Source organism: Equus asinus, chromosome 11 (assembly GCF_041296235.1).
Source record: "Equus asinus isolate D_3611 breed Donkey chromosome 11, EquAss-T2T_v2, whole genome shotgun sequence".
In the NCBI taxonomy this organism is placed as follows: Eukaryota; Metazoa; Chordata; class Mammalia; order Perissodactyla; family Equidae; genus Equus; species Equus asinus.
Genome location: NC_091800.1, coordinates 19,405,174 through 19,425,022, shown reverse-complemented (window position 1 = coordinate 19,425,022; position 19,849 = coordinate 19,405,174). Strand labels below are relative to the sequence as shown.

At 35.6% G+C, this 19,849-nt stretch overlaps 1 long non-coding RNA gene across 2 annotated transcripts in view; it reads right to left on the bottom strand.

Annotated features, from left to right (window-relative positions):
* The window catches only part of LOC123288713 (uncharacterized), a 74,974-nt gene that overhangs the window by 24,573 nt on the left and 30,552 nt on the right, over positions 1–19,849 (bottom strand). The window contains exon 1 of one of the 2 annotated variants that reach the window (XR_011506865.1): positions 12,508–12,634. The exons of the other annotated variant lie outside the window; for it this stretch is intronic. This is a non-coding gene — a long non-coding RNA (uncharacterized lncRNA). Of the gene's footprint in view, positions 1–12,507; positions 12,635–19,849 lie in introns of those variants that run through there. 2 annotated transcript variants of the gene reach the window in all.

Below are 19,849 nucleotides of genomic sequence, written 5' to 3'. Positions count from 1 at the left end.
CTAGGACTTGGATCTGCCATAATCTTTAGATTTCCTTAAGCTTATTTTTTTCACTTTTTATGCTTAGTCATAATTCCCTTTTAAAAATTAGGCAATTATGTTATATACTGTGTCTAAACTTTCAGATCCATAACAACTGTGAATGGAGAGCAAATGTATGTATTAAATGATATTTTGTTTATTTTTTCTTACAAAAAATGCCTATTCACTTTAGGAATACAGAGTAGCAAAAGGAAGAAAATCACTTTAATTAATCACTCCCTCTGACTCAAACATAATTAACATTTCTTCAAATATTTTTCTAGTCCTTTTATTTATATTAATATTTAAAAATAAAACTGCCGTTTAAAAATATTCTAGATATTGTTTTATAAGTTGCTTTCCTACAACTTGTGAATATCTTTCCAGGTTATTAGTTATTCTTTTGAGCACAGTGGTTCCCAATTTTTTTTCCATTCCAAGACATTTGAAGGTGTCAAAACATGCTTATCTGTAACAGTGGATTACTACAATAGAGACATTTGGGGGAAAGTAAGCTCCCATTAATTTTCCACATAGTATATCAAAGTCAGAAAATAAGAATGGTGGGGGCAGGGTATGTATAAAACGGATGGAGGCAATGCTCGGATGGGCATCGTTGTAGCTGTTTTTGTATACGTTATTATTTTGTTATGATAAATCACAAAAATGGATTTTCTGGGTCAATGCTTAAAAATATTTCATGTGTTTGATATTTTCCTTTAATATTCTTGATAAAGTTGTGCCAGCTTATACTCTCATGAGGTAAGTAGGAAAGTGCCTGTTTTCTTGTATTCTTGTCAACTCTAGGTATTATTATCTTTAAAGAAAGATATTTACCAATTTAGTAGATGAAATGGATTCTGTTTGTTTGAATATAAAGGGTGAATTTTCTGTACTAAAGTACATTTTAATTTCTTCTTTTGCAAGGTTTCTATTTATATTCTTTCAGGGCATTACATGATTTTGTTATACATATAAACATTAAATAGAAAAAAAATTTAAATCAAAGAAAGCCTTCCTTATCATGCATGTTACTCTCAAAAAGATAAAAGTTGACTTAAATTTGTTCTTGTAGGTTGATTTCAGATTGAAGAAAAGCAAACAAAAATGCTCATTTAAGCCTCTTCTTGCATCAAGATAACAGTAGTAATCCTTATTGTTTCAATCACATCACATTTGAATTAGGTGTTAATGTCGTATTATAGTGTTGTCTTTTAAAAAAATGTTTAAGTCAAGTTGTTTCCCAGGATAACAATTCTCAGACCAATATACGTGTATAGTGGAATGGCACAAGTAAGTGAATGGATGCAGGTTGGAGGGAAGTAGGTTTGTCACCAATCCTGCTGGAATAGAAGGCTATAGACAAGCATGGGAGAAGGTCAGAATAATCCATGTGGTATTGGATTATAGTTGGAGACATCAGTATAAGCTCATGTTTAGCATAATGGAAATGCAGAAGAATACATATAGAAATATTTATAAACATGTACATATACATAGGTTACTATGCACACAAATATTTCTTTCAGCTAAGAAGGTCCAGAAGCAATGCCACTCCTAGTAGTATACCTAGCACAATGAGTATACCTAGCACACAGATATTTTTCAAAAACATTCTCCAGTAAAAGGAGGCTCCTTGGAGAAATGACTGATTCTAGGGTTGGGGTAGGGAATACACAAGATAAGTCTGGAGCAACTTGTAGCAAAAGAAAATAAGGAAGGACTCAAAAAACACTTAGTGATGGGAATATGTCAAGGGGCACAGGAGCCATCTGAAAGAGCTCTCAATGGCCAAAGCTGGAACAAATTGAGCAATAAAATAAATAAAGAAGTGTTGAATTATAACTCAATGTATAAAATAAATATTCATGAGTCCGCACTGATATAAATACATGATAGAATAAATAAAGGATGGAGTAAAATAGATAAATTTCCTATGCAGAGAATTCCAGGTAATTTATATCAATACTCTTCCCTGAAAGATGTGGAGCATAACTCCCATTTCTTCAGGGTCATATATATGGTGACTTCCTTTCAAAGAGTATGGAAAAGAAGAGGAAAGAGTAATTTACAGTGGAGAAACTTGTCAAATTCCAGATAATCAAGGTCAATATCACTGGTGATAAGTCACATTGACACCAAGTATCCTTGATGTGACATGATGGGAATTGCACTTTACCTTTGTGGTCTTCCTCTCAAAGCCCCATAACCCCTGAAAAATATCAGACAAATCCAAATTGAAGGCTATCCTATTCTACAAAATACCTGACCAGTACTCCTGAAAACTGTCAAAGTTATCAAAAACAAGGCAAGTCTGAGGACCTGTCACAACCTTGAGGGCCTAAGGAGACACGATGTTTAAATATAATAAGGTGTTCTAGATGGGATCCTGGAACAGAAAAATAGCACTAGGCAAAAACTAAGCGAATCTGGATGAAGTATGGACTTTAGTTAGTAATAATGTGTCAATACGGGTTCCTTATTTGTGACCAATGTACCATACTAACATATGTATGTTAACATACAACATGTTAACAGTCGAGGAAACTGGAGGTGGGGTATATGGGAACTCTCTATACTATCTTTGCAACTTTTTTGTAAATCTAAAATTACCTTAAGTATAAAATGTATTCTATTATTATTTCTTTATGTATATTATTATTTTATTATTTTATGCATAATGTATACAAATTTTTCTATGGTTATTTCTATTGCTGCTGTAAACAAATTACCAGAAAGTTAGAAACTTAAACAATATAAATTTAATATCTTATAGTTCTGTGGGTCAGAAATTTGACTGGTGTCTCACTGGGCTAAAATCAAGGAATCAGTAGGACTGTCTTCCTTTCTATAGACTCAGGGGGGAATTTGTTTCCTTGCTCACTCAGGTTATAAGCAGAATTCAGTTCCTTCTGGTTGTAGAAATGCTGTTCCTGTTTTCTTGGTGGATGTCAGCTGACGACTGTGCCAAGCTTCTAGAGGCTTCTCACATTCCTTGGCTAATGATCCCCTTCTCTCATCTTCCAAGCCAGTAATTGTAAGTCAAGTTACTCTCACATTTCAAATCTCATCTTTCTTCTTCTGTGCAGTCTCTGATTTTACTCAGGAAACACTCTGATTTTAAGGGCTCCTGTAATTAGATTGGTCCTAGCTATATAATCTAGAATAACCTCTCCATCTCAAGGTCTGTAACCTTAATCACATCTGCAAAATCCCATGACATATTGAAATATTCTGGAGACAAGGACATGGGCACATTTGGGAGCAATATTTTGCCTATCACGTTTATTAAAAATAATACATGCCCAGAATCGATCTCAGATTAATTAGATCATCATCTATTGCAGTGAGACCCAGATATTGGTAATTTTTAAATTACCCAGAAAATTATATGTGCAAAGAGTTGAGAATCTATTTTGGAAGCAGCAGGTTGTCATTCTCTTAGGCACAAGCAGTGGAGCTAGTCACTCAAGTGTTTTCTATCTCTTCCCTCTCTCTAATTGCACAGCTAGTTTTGGTAGCATAGTCTCCTCATAGACAGTCAACATCAAAGTCATCAATCAGTATTTCTGATTACTGAATGTGAGGATCTCTTTGGTGAAAAGCCAGTAAAAAGTATAATAATTATCTTTGTTTCTAAAAGGATAAAGGTAGGTCATGTATCTATTAATTCATAATATGGTATTGTTTTCTAAAAATCTGTATACATAGGAACTAAAAGCTCCTTCAACCACATACTCATTAAACTTAAGTCACTCTCCAGGGAAAGAACTGGCTCATTTCTTTTGATTTCCTGAATACAAACGTAATAAAGATTCTGAAATACTGTTCAGGGCTGGAACATGGAGACCCACAGATACAGCTGTTTTAACAAACCCTTTTACTTTAGTGGTGCTCCAGAGACTGAGATTTGAAGCCATATTTTTTTCTCTCTCACACGTTCCCTTACAGGTGAAAGGAGCTATTTTTCTCTGGTATAACCCATTGCTTCCAGACACAAGCCAGATTGAATTAAGGTGTGCAAGTAAATGCATCCAAACACCACTCTACCGTTTTTCTTGGTTGAGTATAAAGCAAAGAAAATAATAATGTATAGTGAATTTTCAGAGTGACAAGGAAAGAAATAAACTTTTTTTATATCCTGATTTTTACTTCTTCTTTCTTAGCCTTCATTTACCTTGGTTTTGATTTTTGAAAAATTCTGTAAATATCTAAATTCTTTCAGGATGCTAGGCCTTTTGCTATGAGATACTTTAGAGAAAAAAATGTGTACAATAATTATAGTTCTATGTATTATTAATGAAAGATAACTAACATTTTTTTACCATCTATATGTTATATACATATATTATCTCAGTTAATTCTCCTAACAATCGTGCAATATAATTATGTTCCACATCTTATTCATCATCAGATCCTGCCATCTTCACGTTTCAAAATATATAAAAGATATACGACTCCTTCTTATCACTGTCACACTGGTCTAAGCCATCATCATCTATCTCCTACACTACTGCACAAACCTCCTAATTTTTTCACTGCCTCAATTCTTGTGGCCCTAGAGTAAACTCTCCACAAAGCAGCAAGAATGATCTTTCAAAAAATTAACTATGTCACTCTCCTGCTAAAAATATTCTAACGACTTCCCATCCCTCTAATATAAAATCTAAGGTCTGTACCCAGGTGTAGTAGGCAAAATACTAGGATGGCTGTCAAGATAACCACTGTTGGTGTACATGTCTTATATAATCCCCTCCTCTTAAGAGTGGGTAAGACTCCTGAACATGATATGACTGACCATCACTTTTTTGATGAGGTTATGTTATATGCAAAGGTGAAGGGGTTTTGCAAGTATAATTAAGATCCTAGATCAGTTGATTTTGAGTCAATTAAAAGGGAAATTACCTTAGAGTTCCTGACTTAGTCAGGTAAAATCCACTAGAAGGAGGACTGGACCCCTCTTGAAGATAGATTTTTACTCTAGCCTTGAAGAAACAAACAGTCATTTTGTGAATTGCTCATTGAGGGAGCCACATGGAAAGGACCTGATGGCAGGCTCTAGGAGTTGAGAACTAGCAAGAAAATGAAAAATTCAGTAATATACTGCAAGGAGATGAATTCTGCCAACAACCTGAATGGACCTGGAAGCAGATTCTTAGCCAGTAAAGCCTTCAGATGAGAATGCAGCCTGGCCAACACCTCGACAGCAGGCTCATCAGACCCTGAGCAGGGGACACTGTTAAGCTGTGCCTGCACTTTTGATCCATGGAAACTGTGAGATAAGTTTGTCTGATTTTAAGCCACCGAGTCAGTAGTGATTTGTTACACAGTAATAGACACTAATACACTTGACCTACACATGTTACCATGGTCTTGTCCACATTGTCAGTTTCCATCACCATGTTTGCTTTAGCCATGCTGGTTTTCCTGTTGTTGCTTGAACACACCAACATGATTCTACATCAGGGACTTTGCACTTGCTCTTTCCTCTGCCTCGCCTTCCTAGAGAAATCCCACTTGACTATTTTATCTAAAATAATACTTAAATCATTTTCTATCCCTCTTATTCAGCTTTACTTTTCTTCTTAGTCCTTATTTCTACTTGGTATTATATATTAATTTCTATATTCATACACCAAAATGTAAGCTCCATGAGGTTGGGGACTTTGTACCCTTTATATCCAAATTTTATCCTAGAACAGGCCTCAAATTGCACCTGGTATAGAGAAGGAATTCAAAAATATTTATTGAATAAATAAATTTTATAGGCTAAATAATTTGTCCAAAGTCACTTAGCAGTATACAGTGGGGTCAGGATTTGAACAATGACCTCTCTGACTCAAAAGCCCATTCTCTCTCAACTACAAAATTCAGGTCTCAAGAATCATGTAAATTGGCCCCAGAGTGAGAGATACAGGGAGTGTGGGGAGGAATCTTCTATGTGCTTGAATCACAGTCTCTGGATTGTGTGGGTTTACTTTTCAATTTTTGGATAACTTAAAAGCAAAATATTACACCTCTTTCTTCAGAAAGAAAAAGGTTTTCTCATGTCTATTAATACAACCCAAAATCAAATAAATATTTATTTATGACATTGATTGAAATTAGTGAATTCTCTAGTTGAGAGAATAGCACCCACTGCAGGCAGATTCTGTTCCAAAATTCCTTTGCTATGAGAAAGATGAAGGTTCCATCCCCCATGCAGCTGCCTGGAAACAGCCCACTCAATAGAAACCCAGAACTCATCAAACAAATCATGGTATCTTTGGTTTTCAAACTGGATAGAGTAGCTTCTGAAGATACTTGCTTAAGTCCCAAGCTGTAATTTGAAAAACAAACACAAGCAAACAAGTAAATCCTCTGCCCCATGTGCTTTCTTATATGCAAGCAAAGCAGTCAGAGGATTGTCAGAACCATGGATAGCACTGTGGCAGGTTGAGGGGTGGGTGGTTTTGCTATTGATTGCCCTGACCTTGGTTGGTAACAGCAGCTCAAGCAGGAAAATACTAACTGAAGCGTGGGAACAGTAGGTTTACAGAACAGATACATCTTTCTTTTATCGACCAAGAGATGCCATAAAATAGGTGCCAGGATCTTGAGGAGTGTTTCAGGGTCTGCCCAATTAGGCTACCGCTTGGAAGAGACCACGCTTAGTTGTAAATTTCCAGCAAATAAGAATACTAATAGCTTATGTTCCTTGAATATTCACTACATTCAGGTACTGTTCAAATCAGTGGTGTGCTGGATCTGGCACATGATGTCTCCCAAGAGTCAATTGGCACACATCCCCACTTCCAGGTTCAGTGATGTCACATGGGCAGTTTGAAATTGGTCAGAGTGGGAAAATTTACACCATGGAAATTGGAAAATTCTTTAGTGGGGGGATTTTTTCCCCTTAAACGTCAGTTATCAAAACTTTACCAGCAGCCTCTGGTTCTAAGCATTCTACATATATTATTTCATATGGTCTTTACTGCAAACCTATTGTTATTATCCACATTTTGAAAAGAAAGTGAGACACAGAGAAGTTGAGAAGGTTAGCCAGGGCCACATAGTTATTAAGTGGCATAACCAGGATTCCAACCCAAGAATTCTAACTTTAGAGCTCACACTACATTTCTCTGTCTCCACAAACACCAATAAGATTAGGGATAAGAGAAGTTCTATTTCCTACTTGTCTTCAGTAATTTGCTTGATGTTACTCACACTGAATAAGGGAGTAGTCTGTAGCCATCAAGATTGCTTTGGGTACCTGAGTTTGAAAGAATTGTCCTGATTCTGAAACTGACAGCATCAACAAAACAGAGCAGCCTTCTATTTTCAACCAAGCCTTAGTAATACCCATTCATAACCATCCCAGGGTGAGAATGCCTCAAACACTCAGTGTCCTGATTTAGGTGGAATCCAGGGCTACAGAAACATTCAAACATAACCTTCGTTACCCTTGTTTGGAACATTAATAAAAAAATTGCCTCAGATTTATTTATAGAAATACCAATGTAAATAGCTATGCAAGTATAATTCTCAAAAGTGACTTTTGGCAAGGAATAATCAGTCACTACTTGGATCTCCTCATTAAAAAATATACAGCTTTGGGGCTGACCCAGCGGGGTAGTCGTTAAATTCAGGTGCTCTGCTTGCATGGCTCACGCCCTGCAGGTTTGGATGCCGGGCGCGGACCTAGCACTGATCATCAAGCCACACTATGATGGCATCCCACATAACATAGAGGAAGACTGGCACAGATGTTAGCTCAGCAACAATATGCCTCAAGCAAAAAGAGGAAGAGTGGCAAAAGATGTTAACTCAGGGCCAATCTTCCTCACACAAGAAAAAAACAAAATATATATACAGCCTAAATCTGAGCAAGTGAAGAAGATTATGAAATTCTTTATTCAAGAGTTAGAGAGTCATGGTTAATACTACATCTGCTTTCTAGAAGAGAAGAAAGTTATCATATAGAGAGATTATGGGGATCTCAAGCCCCACTTCATAATTTCTTCATAAAATTATGTTGAATTACTCAACAAGTGTTTGTTAAAGAAATGAATGAATGGATGAACAAATTTAAAATCCATAAGAATTCAAATATAATTCTTTTCACAAAGACAGCATGTTTCAATTTTTCACTATAATTCTGAAATCATATGAAAGTTAGTTCCCAAGAGTATTTTTAACAAATGCAGTTAATCTACTACAATGCTTCTTCATGGATGATGCTTACTCAATATTAGTAGTAAAATGGGTATGTGGTTAAAGGAATTTTCAGGTAAATGTTTCATCATGATTATGACATTTTTCCATATCCAGTTTGAAAATTGAATTAGTTTATTTTTCCTATCAATGTAAATTTGCTAAAGCTAAGTATTTATTGTGTTTATACAATTTTCAAGGCAAATGTTCATAACATTGTGACATTCATTATAGAAAGAAACCATCACTAACTTTCAGAATTGTTTCATTGGTTTCCTGGCCCAGAATAAAGGGCTATTATATAGAAAAGCCCATGTGGAAGCACTGGACCCCCCTTCTCCAACTTTTACAAGACCCCTGTGATGGTTAATTTTATGTGTCAACTTGGCTAGACTACTGTTCCCAGCTGTTTGGTCAAACACCAGTCTAGATGTTCCTATGAAGCTATTTTTTGGATGTGATTTACATTTAAATCAGTAGACTCTGAGTAAAGCAGATGACCCTCCGTAATGTGTGTGGGCCTCATCTAATTAATTCAACACCTTAAGAGAAAAGACAAAGAATCCTCAAAGAGGAAGGAATTTTGCCTTCTGGACTGCCTTTGGACTCAAGACTGCATGAAGTCTCGGCAGAATTTCCGGTATGCCAACCTCCTCTAGAGATTCTGCATTTGCCAGTCCCCTCCTCAAGCCTTGAGCTGATTCCTTAAAAGAAATTTCTTTCTAGATATACATCCTATTGGTTCTGTTTCTCTGGGGAACCCTAGTACACCCCTCAACTCTTACAAAATAGAAATGAAAAGCAATCCACCATTGCTTCCTTTTCTCCTACTCCTTGTGATTCTAGAAGTCTTGTCAATCACACTTCCAGCGCCTCTGACCACAAGTGTGGGCCTGTGACCTAGGTGGGGCAGTCAGTCAGGCTTTCTTTCCAGGGAATGTGAACCTTGAGCTTCAGGACTGAAGCAGTGGAAACAGCCATTTTCCAATAGCAGCTACCTAAGAAGCCTGACTTTCAGTTGAGATTTTGGAGGCTCCTTTCTGTCTTGTTCTTCCTGAGGCTGGTGTTTTAACTTTTCCTTTTTTATTCTGTGAGCTATTCAGTATTTCGTATGAAATGAAGTCTTTGTACTTTTACTTTTATTTCAGTTAGCCATAAGTCAGTTTCTATAGATTACAGACAAAAAAGCCTAATTTATGTGGAAATTGATATGAAAATGTTTGCAAGCAAGGCTGTCAGAACCAGACTGCCCTGTGTTTTCATCTCACTCACTGGCAATAGTACTTGATGCACTGTATTATTCTTCTATTGTTGCATAACAGATTACGACAGATTTAGCAGGTTAAAACAGCACTCATTTATCATCTCACAATTTCTCAATGTCATTTTTCTGGATACTGGTTACCTGAGTCCTCTTCTTAAGGTCTCACCAGGGTGAAATCAAAGTGCCTTCTAGGGCTACAATTCCTAGCTGAAGCTCCAGGTCCTCTTCCAGGCTTACTGTTTATGGGGTAGAATTCACTTCCTTGCAACCTTGTGACTGAGGTCCCTGTTGTCTTGCTAGCTGCCATCAGAGACTGCTCCAATTTGCTAGAGGCAGCTCGCAGGGCTTTGTGACATGGCCTCCTCCATAGGCTCTCTCATACTTCCAGTCTTTCTACCTTCAAGATGTGGTAAGACACTTTTAAGGAGTCACCTCAAGTCAACCCAGATAATCTTCTTTTTGATTAATTCAAAATCAACCAGTTGGTAACCTCATCACAGAAGTGACTTACCATTCATATTCACAGATTCTGCCTATATTTAAAGGGAGAGGAATTACGCACACCATGAGTGGCAGGAAGTAGGCACATAACAGAGTAGTGTTCTTAGGGGTCATGTTAGAATTCTGCCTACCACAAAAAAAGTTCTCTAGGTTTCTGATTTCCTTTGTGAAATGAGGAAAATAAGTGCCATTTTTTTACTGATGTTGTAAAGATCAAATAAAATAATGTATGTAAGTTGATTAGAAAGAACTTGGTTCGTAGTAAGTACCCAGTAAATTATTATTATTAATCAACAGTATTCATTGAATTGAATTAAATCTTTAGGTTGTATGTTAAAATTTCCATATCCCATTGAATGTTCAAATGATTTTAAAGAAATACATTAAAAAATTTGATATATCACACAATGCTTAGTGAAAATTCCCTCTTAGCATGTTAAAATTCTAGTTAATCTGTAAAATGTATTTCATTTTACTGTTAGTTCACCTGTATAGCATTTTAAAAGCATTTAAGTGTGATTCATTTCTTTACTCTCATTCCTTAACACGTTGGTTATTAGATTATAATAGTTCCTAATACAATGAAAGATAGTGAAGCATTTTCTCCTACAAAACAAATTTTCTTCGTTCAGATTTTTGTTTTGCTTCAAATATCATGCTCCTCTCTGTGCTGGATTTATGCTCAAAATCTTTTAAAACTAAAAGTATTCTGCAGCTTTCCCCTATACCTATCCACATCCCTCTTGCTGATTTTTTCAAGTTACACTGATTTTCCTCCATTCATTGTCATTGTCAAACCCATCATATTTCAATCTGTTTTATTCTCCTGTTGCTAAGAAACAAAGTTGCCTCATTATGTAGGGTCCTCATGTTCCAGCTTTGCTAATCGGTTAGAAATACATTTTCTTAGTGAATTATTTTCTGGATAATAACATTTACTCCTTATGTTGGTCTACCATTGATGTGATGACAGTGTTTTTGTTATTGCCATTAAACTACAGTACAATGAGCTACAAATTTACCAGATGTTAGCTTTAGCAAAGAAAACCAATGATTTCACTTGCTCCATTAAGACCCAATCATTTGCACAGGATTTATGCTTTTAAAATTTTCCACATAATGATTATTTTGATACATTCTTTCATCCAAGAATTTAATTTGATTCAACACAAAGAAATGAAATAAGCACTGCCTTAGCGGTCCTAAGGATATGCACTTTCCTTTGAAAATGTTTATTCTTTTCAAGCAATACTAGGCTTCTCTGATAACACAGAATCAACAATGGACAAACATTTTCCCTAGAGTCAGAGGTGGTATCCAGTCTATCCATGTTAATGAGGACGAATGGAACTGGGATGTAGAGATGGACATCAGGGGGCTGTTACTGATTCCACATCATATCAGTCAAGTCACTTAACCTCTAGGAGTACCAGCTTCCTTACCCCCAAAGTGAAAAGAAAAATAATAATACCTCTGGATCTATCTAACTGATTTACATGAAGTTATACCTTTGAAATCTCTCTGCAAATAGATACCCCATGAAAATATTAATGATATAAGCATAATTATGACAGTATCACTTGGGCCAGAGGAGGAAATAATTCCAAGATCCTTCTGAGTTTTCCCTTCCAAGGAAAATAACAAAATACATGTCTTGATGAATAGTGAGCAGGTAGTGTTTTAAACTGTTGGAAAAATACCTCTGTGACTCTACTTGGCGCTGGAGGATGCTGAGAAATTAGAAGTGTATCTTTTAGGAGCTGTCCTGTGAGAGTTTTGTTTGTGCAATATGTTGTGGCCTCAATAGTTTCTGTAAAGGTTGATCATATGGTCCTAATTTTGTCACTGGGATTTTAAATTCTCCTGTGTATAAAGCACCAACATTTTTCAGTATTTCTGGTTTCCTAAGAATGATAGAACTGAGAACACACAGCTTATGAATCCTAGGTATTATTAATCACATAGGTATTAGGTGACATAATGTGTTCCTGTTTACAAAGAATGGGAGGTTTTGATATGAAAGGTACTTTGAGCTCAGAGCTTCCGTGTCTCTCTGGTCTAAAAACAAGCAAGAATTAGTCAATTGAAATTAGCTTTAAACAATTATTTCATAAATTTTTATTATAGATAGGAATTTTGTTTGAAAATGGATTATTTAAAAGAATATCGTAGTGTCCATAAGAATTCCTTGTACATGGCAGGTGTCATTAGTTGCTTATTGAATAAAAGAACAATTAAATATAGATAAATGGTTTAGAATTCAATTGAAAAAATAAAAAGTGACAGGTTTGGAAGATTAAACAAGTGAACACAATAACCCTGAGACAAAGATATAAGTGCAATTTATTTGAGTAGTGATCCCTCAGGCAGCAGTAGAGGAGTAGGAATGTGAGACAAAGGAGGACGCAAACCAATGAGTAGGTTGGACAACTGGGGCTCACTTCTGTTTGGGGATTCTAGTAGTCCGTGTTTATACCAGAGTGATGAAGACCACAGAGTACTTATCTACCAACCCCCTTGCACATTACCTGCTCCCAGGGTCATGAATTCCCTGACACTTCCAGATGGCTCTGCACATGGGTCACATGGTGACACAGGCTGTCATGGCCAGAGGAAGCTCTCAAGCCAACTTGCAGGTGCTTGCAGTAGGAGGCCCTAGAAAGTTAGGGAAAAGTGAGTACTGATGGCTATGGATAGGACACCAATAATATCTGCTGCACTCATTCAAATTACCACCTAATGAAATCTGTCCATAACCAGTATCCTTTCTATATTGTTAATTAAATTAGAATGAAATTATTGAATATTCTTTCTGGTCTATGGTCTTTTGGAAGACTCTCACATAGCAGAATAAGTTCACCCTAAGACATTTTCTGCCTGAGCTCATTATACCCCACATTCAATTTGGGATCAAGATGTCTCCAGGTCCATTTATCAACACCAACTGCTGTGACTTAGTAACATTATTCATTAAATGAACATATATTTGGCACCTTCTATATGAAAGTCATTCTGCTATTACTGCGGACATGAATGTAAGACAGAGTCCCAGCTTTCAAGCAGAGGAATAGCACTTATAAGCACATGATTTCCATTGAAGCATTGAAGATACAGATAAAAATTTGAGTCAACTATTGTTGGAGATAATTTCCTTAATTTCTCCTCTCCTTCTGGAAGGAAGATGTTCATCCTAATATATTGCTATTTCTTTTTTTTCTTTTTTCTTTTTTTTAATTGCAGTAACATTGGATCATAACATTATATAGTTCTCAGATGTACATCGTAACATAGTTCAAATTCTGCGTAGATTACATCATGTTCACCACCCAAAAACTAATTATAGTCCATCACCACACACATGAGCCTAATCACCTCTTTTGCCCCCCTCTCCCCCCTTCCCCTATGGTAACCACCAGTCCAATTTCTGTTTCTATGTGTTTGTTTGTCGTTATTTTTATCTTCTACTTATGAGTGAGATCATATGGTATTTGACTTTCTCCCTCTGACTTATTTCACTTAGCATAATACCCTTAAGGTCCATCCATGTTGTCACAAATGGTCAGATTTCATCATTTCTTATGGCTGAGTAGTATTCCATTAGGTACATATACCACATCTTTTTTATCCATTAGTCCCTTGATGGGCAGCTAGACTGCTTCCAAATCTTGGCTATTGTGAATAATGTTGCAATGAATATAGGTGTATCTTTATGCATTTGTGTTTTCAAGTTCTTTGGATAAATACCCAGCAGTGGAATAGCTGGATCATATGGTAGATCTATTCTTAATTTTCTGAGGATACTCCACTTTGCACTCCTACAAGCAGTGTACGAGGCTTCCCTTGTCTCCACATCCTCTCCAACACTTGTTGTTTCCTGTCTTGTTAATTATTTATGGACAGCTAATATTCGACAAGGGAGCCAAGAGCATACAATGGAGAAAGGAGAGTCTCTTCAATAAATGGTGTTGGGAAAACTGAACAGCCACATGCAAAAGAATGAAAGTAGACCATTCCCTTACACCATGCACAAAAATCAACTCAAAATGGATTAAAGACTTGAATGTAAGACCCGAAACCATGAAACTTCTAGAAGAAAACATAAGCAGTACTCTCTTTGACATCAGTCTTAGCAGCATATTTTCAAGTACCATGTCTAACTGGGCAAGGGAAACAAAAGAAAAAAATGAAGAAATGGGACTACATCAAACTAAAAAGCTTCTGCACAGCTAAGGAAGCCGTCAACAAAGTGAAAAGACAACCTAACAATTGGGAGAAGATATTTGTAAACCATATATCAGATAAGGGGTTAATATCCAAAATATACAAAGAACTCGTACATCTCAACAACAAAAAAACCAACAACCCAATTAAAAAAATGGGCAAAAGTTCTGAACAGAGATTTCTCCAAAGAAGATATACAGATGGTCAACAGGCATATAAAAAGATGTTCAACATCATTAACTATCAGGGAAATGCAAATCAAAACTACAATTAGATATCACCTCACTCCCGTCAGAATGGCTATTGCTATTTCAAATGCCATTTTATAGGGAACTGGCAGCAGCAACATCAACTGATTCATTTGTCATAAGGAATGAAGCATTAAAATTGTTATTCTTGTGTTTTACAGGAAGTGTGCTTTTCAATAATTTTTAGGAGGAAATATTTTCAGTATGAACAAAGGGCTCGTAATTATTTCTTTATATCTTTGAGACATTATTCATCCAGAGTTACCGTATATAAGTAAAAATAGTCAATTTAGTAGAGAAAATAAGGACAGATTTAAAGAGGTTGAGGGACTTTTTTTTTAATAGATTCTTTTTGGAAAGATTCAATTTAAAGGAAAAAAAATGTGCCAATCTCCAGCTTACTTTTCCATCATTTTGGAAAAGAGAAGGTGATGTATGTTTGCTTTTGGGACCCTGGGAGAGAGGTATGTAAGGCCTGGTGATTGCATAGGGAATTGCTTTGCACCAGAAGAGATAGAGAAAATCAGTGAGACCTGAGGAGTAGGCATCCAACCATGTACTGACTTCTGGTGAGATCTAGGGGATAACGGCTTTGGCTATGAGCATGCCTTACCCTCCTAGTGATAGGCAGTTAGGATAGGCTTGTCTGAAAGCCAGACAAGACGGCAGAACTTGTGAGAGCTGGTCTGATACATGAGGGTTTGAGACTATGAAAACTCATACAGAAGAACCGAATGGGGTGTCCAGGTCCTAGAGGCTAACGCAGTGTTTTTTATTATAGACTGGTTCACTCCACCAGCAGAAAAATCAAAGTGGAGGACAACTTTTGCTTTTGAATATACTGCCTCATTTTTTCCTCTCTCTCTCTCTTTTCTACCTAGGTAAGTCCTATGTTCAAAAATGTTACAACAATCAAATTCCAGTTCTGATAGGTAACAAATGCCATTTTCTGCCCACTTATTCCCCCATTGAATAGTTCCCTTTCACCCCACCAACTAAGAGCTTAGGAAAATAATGTAGTCAACTAAATAATGCTAATTTTAGATAAAGCAAACACTGAAACAAACCCACCAACATCTGGATTGAATGGATTTTATACTTTATTTATGTATTCTCTGATATTTCTCCATGGACCAGGAGAAGATGATCCCTTCACACTACCTGCATAATACTAGATATTTTCCAATGTTGACGAATGTCATAAAAGGAAATAAGAGACTGACTTGAGATTTAATGAGTTTTCTTTTCTTAAGTTTGAAATGTAATCAATTCAAATATTGATTTTTATTTATTAATCTGTTTCTCTATAAAGACTTTTCAAAAATAAAATATCTGCATATATTTTAAAAATCTGAACTATTTTAAAATCAGAAGAGAATAGGTTTTATGTCATCCTGCATTTTGTAAACGATTTTTTTTGATGTGTCACCATGGCAACATTGTGTTTTCTCATATAGAAACATTTCCTCTGAGCAAACAGATTATGCCAAATGCTTGGTTCCTAAGCAGTGTAAAAACTCTCACTACTGCCTTGGGATATTCTGATGGAATTTAGAAACAAATACTACTCATTAATTTCCTCCATTTTAGGAGAGGGAAAATTTAAAAGAGTATGGAATAAAATGAATTGTTGCTTTTAGAAAGTTTATAGCAGTTGTATAAACACATTTCTATATATGGAGTATATCTATATACATTTTAATTAAATACACCTTAAAATGTTGCAACATCTTAAAGAGCAAGTCAAGGTGAAAATCATGCAATTTCTCAAGTTTAAGTACAGAGGTATAGTAAATTATTTGCATACTTGCTTATACTTTTAATTGCAGTATTATAATCTACTATAGGCATTTTATTTAATTGAATGTTATACATGAAAACCAAAACAATGTTATGCAAAAACTATTTTTTAATCTTTCTAACCAAATAATTTTTAACGTGAAGTTAGTGTTAAGAAGGAGGAAAGGAATATATACCTTTAAGCCCTTGAAAACTCGAACACAGGAAAAATAATCTCATAGATAATAGGCTTCAATAGGTAGTTCAAATGAAGAATAAAATGGTTATAGTTTTTAGAAAGTATTTAAGACTGTGCCTTTTTTTTCAAGTACAAATGATCTTCCCTTTGCCAGCATTTGTATACATCAATAACTTATTCATGTATTCATTCATTCAACAAATCTTTTTGGATCATTTACTTTATGTCGGGCGCCATGCTATAAAAAAGAATAAGAGGTAAAAGTGAAGAATAAATCTCCCACCTTAATGGACCTTTGATTAAAATGATACATTGATAGGATAAATATCTTTAAATAAGAAGCAAATGGAAACTATTTGATATTTTAAAAATCCAATCTGTAATCTAAAATGAGCTTTCAACACATGGTATTTTCTCTGTCCCTGTCTCTGTTTCTCTCTTTCTCTCTCTCTGCCTCTATCTCTCAGATCCATTATAAAATTCTTAGAAAAGGCTTTGGAGTCACTGTGGACTTAGGTTAAAGTGCCAGATCTGCCACTTAGTACTCAAGTGACCTTGGGCAGTAAATAAATTTCCAAAATGTATTTTCCAGAGTGTATGTTCTAAAAATGACTATAACATTCTCTGTCATGCTATAAACTCTTCCACAATATGAACTGGCTGCTCCTCATCAACATGTGGAGGCTAATTCTCCTCCCCTTGAAACCTGGGCTGGCTTGGTGACTCACTTGTGTCCAAGACAATGTGATGGAAGTGATGCAGCTTTGACTGGTTGTCTTAGAATGGTCACTCTGGGGAAATCCAACTGCCCTGTAAGAAATCCAAGTACCCTGAGACTACCATAATGGAGAGATCTGTTTAGGAACATTGGTTGACAAGCCCAACTGAGCTCAGTCTTTCATCAGCGGAAATGTGAATGGAGTTGTCTTGGACTCTCCAAACCAATCTGTCCACCAGTGAAGCACCAATAAGTGACTTCATTCAACAGAGCCAAGAGCAAAAATATCACCCAGCCCTGTCCTGTCCAAATTCCTGTTCCACAGAATCTGTGAGATATAATAAAGTGGTTTTATTTTATGTTATTAAGTTTTGGGGTAATATAACAGCAATTACAATTGGAACACTATCATTATTACACTTGCACAGTACTTATTGCAATATACCTAGAAAATAAATTTTCTAGGATGAAAAAACTTTAAAGCAGAAAGCATTTAGGTAATTCCTTTGAGGGATATAGCCCATTCACTGGAAGAATAGCAGATTAACACTAATACCTAGACAATAATACTTCACATCTTTTGTCACATAGACATTTCTGTGAAATAAGAGAAGAATGTATATTACATCTTATCTGGGGAATAAGTTTCATATTTTCCGCTGGCTCAGTAAAATATTTCAAAATATTTGTCCAGTTCCTGACACATATATTTTCCCGGTGAGAGTTTCTTATATATAGACAAAAATCACGATGTTTCTTTATTTTTCCTTCAAAATCATTGCTCTTGACAACTTAAAGTCCTCTATTCTTCTCATAATGAGAGGAAGCATTACTTTGCTTCACTGCTCTGAGCCACGCAGCTGTTAGAATAGAATGGGAAACATAAGGCCGATCTTAGAACGTATTCTCTATGCTAGAAAGAGATTTCAGTAATTGTTTCCCTTGCGGATGCAGTACTTTCCAAAGTACTTATAAAGAATTTTCACTCTACTGAGTATTGTTTGTGAGAAAAAAGAAAATATATTCAGTATGAATCTGAACTTTTAACACTTGCCTTTTAGACACTTACACAATTTCCTTATTTACTTTTAGTTTTTGTTTATACTCTACGCTTACAATTAAATAAAGATCAATATATATATTAAAAAAGAATAAAATACAAATTAAAAGAAAATGTTAAAATTTTCATATGTTCCTTTGCACTTATACTAAATTCTTGTTTACATCAATATAAATTTTAGGTAACTTAAATATTCTTGGGATGATGGTCTGGATTGGGAATTACAAACGGAAAATCTTCATCTCAAATTCTTAACATTGTTATTCACTCTTTTGGGCTACTCTTCCTGCTGACATATGCAGAAATTACATTTCTACTGCACAAGGGTTATGTTTATTCCCACTCCCAAAATCTGCCCTCACTTTTGGTCCTTCTTCAAATCAGGAGGTATGACTGAGTTTCGACACCAACATCTCCTGCTTAATTACAATGCTACACTGCTTTTTTCTAGAAGAAGTTATAAGTTGATCACTAACAATTTCCTTTAATTTTATTTCATCCATAACATATCTACCAATTATTTGTTGAGATTGAAAGTAGTCAGAGGCCCACTTCCCTGGTTTCATGAATGATGCACTTATTTCCCCATTCTTTGTTCTTCTTGAAAAATTTTCATCTATCTCTGCTTGGAAATAGAAGTTTTCCAATCAGGAATATTTAGGGTCTCCTCATTAAGGAGTTTAAAATGAAGGAGACCTTAGATTCTCGATAAGGGTTTCCCATTAAATGATTCTGTCTTTCATGTGATTTTCCAGTTAAGCTAAATTAAGCAGAGTTCCAATGTTTTATACAATAATATTAAAAGTTGTTATTGGTCATAAAAATTTTAAGAAAGCATACATAAAGCATATATAAGCAATGTTATTACTTAAATGACTGTGATTAAAAACAATATCCTCATTATGACTACATCGTTATCTCAATTCCCTCCATTAACTAGGTAAAATGTTATTATCTAATGCTTTGAAAGGATTAGTGGGCAGAATCTTTTATTTTTTTTTCTTTTTGAAAGCTTCAAATTAAATAGCACAAAGAATGTATTCTGAGTAACTTAAAAGGAAAAGATATGCTGATGCAAACAGCATGAAGACTCAGCATGAGCTCCTAGTGAACAGCAGCTTGTCAGCAATTGAAGGCAGTGTTCAACGTTGATTGGGTTATTTATAGATCCTAAAGTCCATTTATATTCTATGAAAAGTACAAGTGTAGAGAGGAAGCATTCCTAAGGTGCCTTTAAGGACCAAGCAAAAGGAAATTGTAAGCTTGTGATTCATCCATGTGGATATAATTGGTGAGGGAAAGGATGAGCTGGATGAGAAAATAAACAGAAGTGTCAGAGTGGTGTTGAGAAATGACCCTGCAGACAATGGGCTGACAGAGTAGGGGGTGTTAGTAGTGACAGAGCTTCTGCTCTTCCAAAGGTCCATACGCTTAGCCAAGTCCAAAATGAGAGTATATTGGGCAAGTCAGAGTTCTTCATTGTGGGTTTCTATTGTCAAGGCTATTCTTTTAAACTAAATAATCCCACTTCAAAAAGCATCCTTCTATGTTTTCACTTGGGAATAAGAGACTAAAGAAAATCGGTTCAGGAATTCCACTTGTTATAAGTCTTATACCTGGTTTAGAGCACGGTACTGCTAGTATT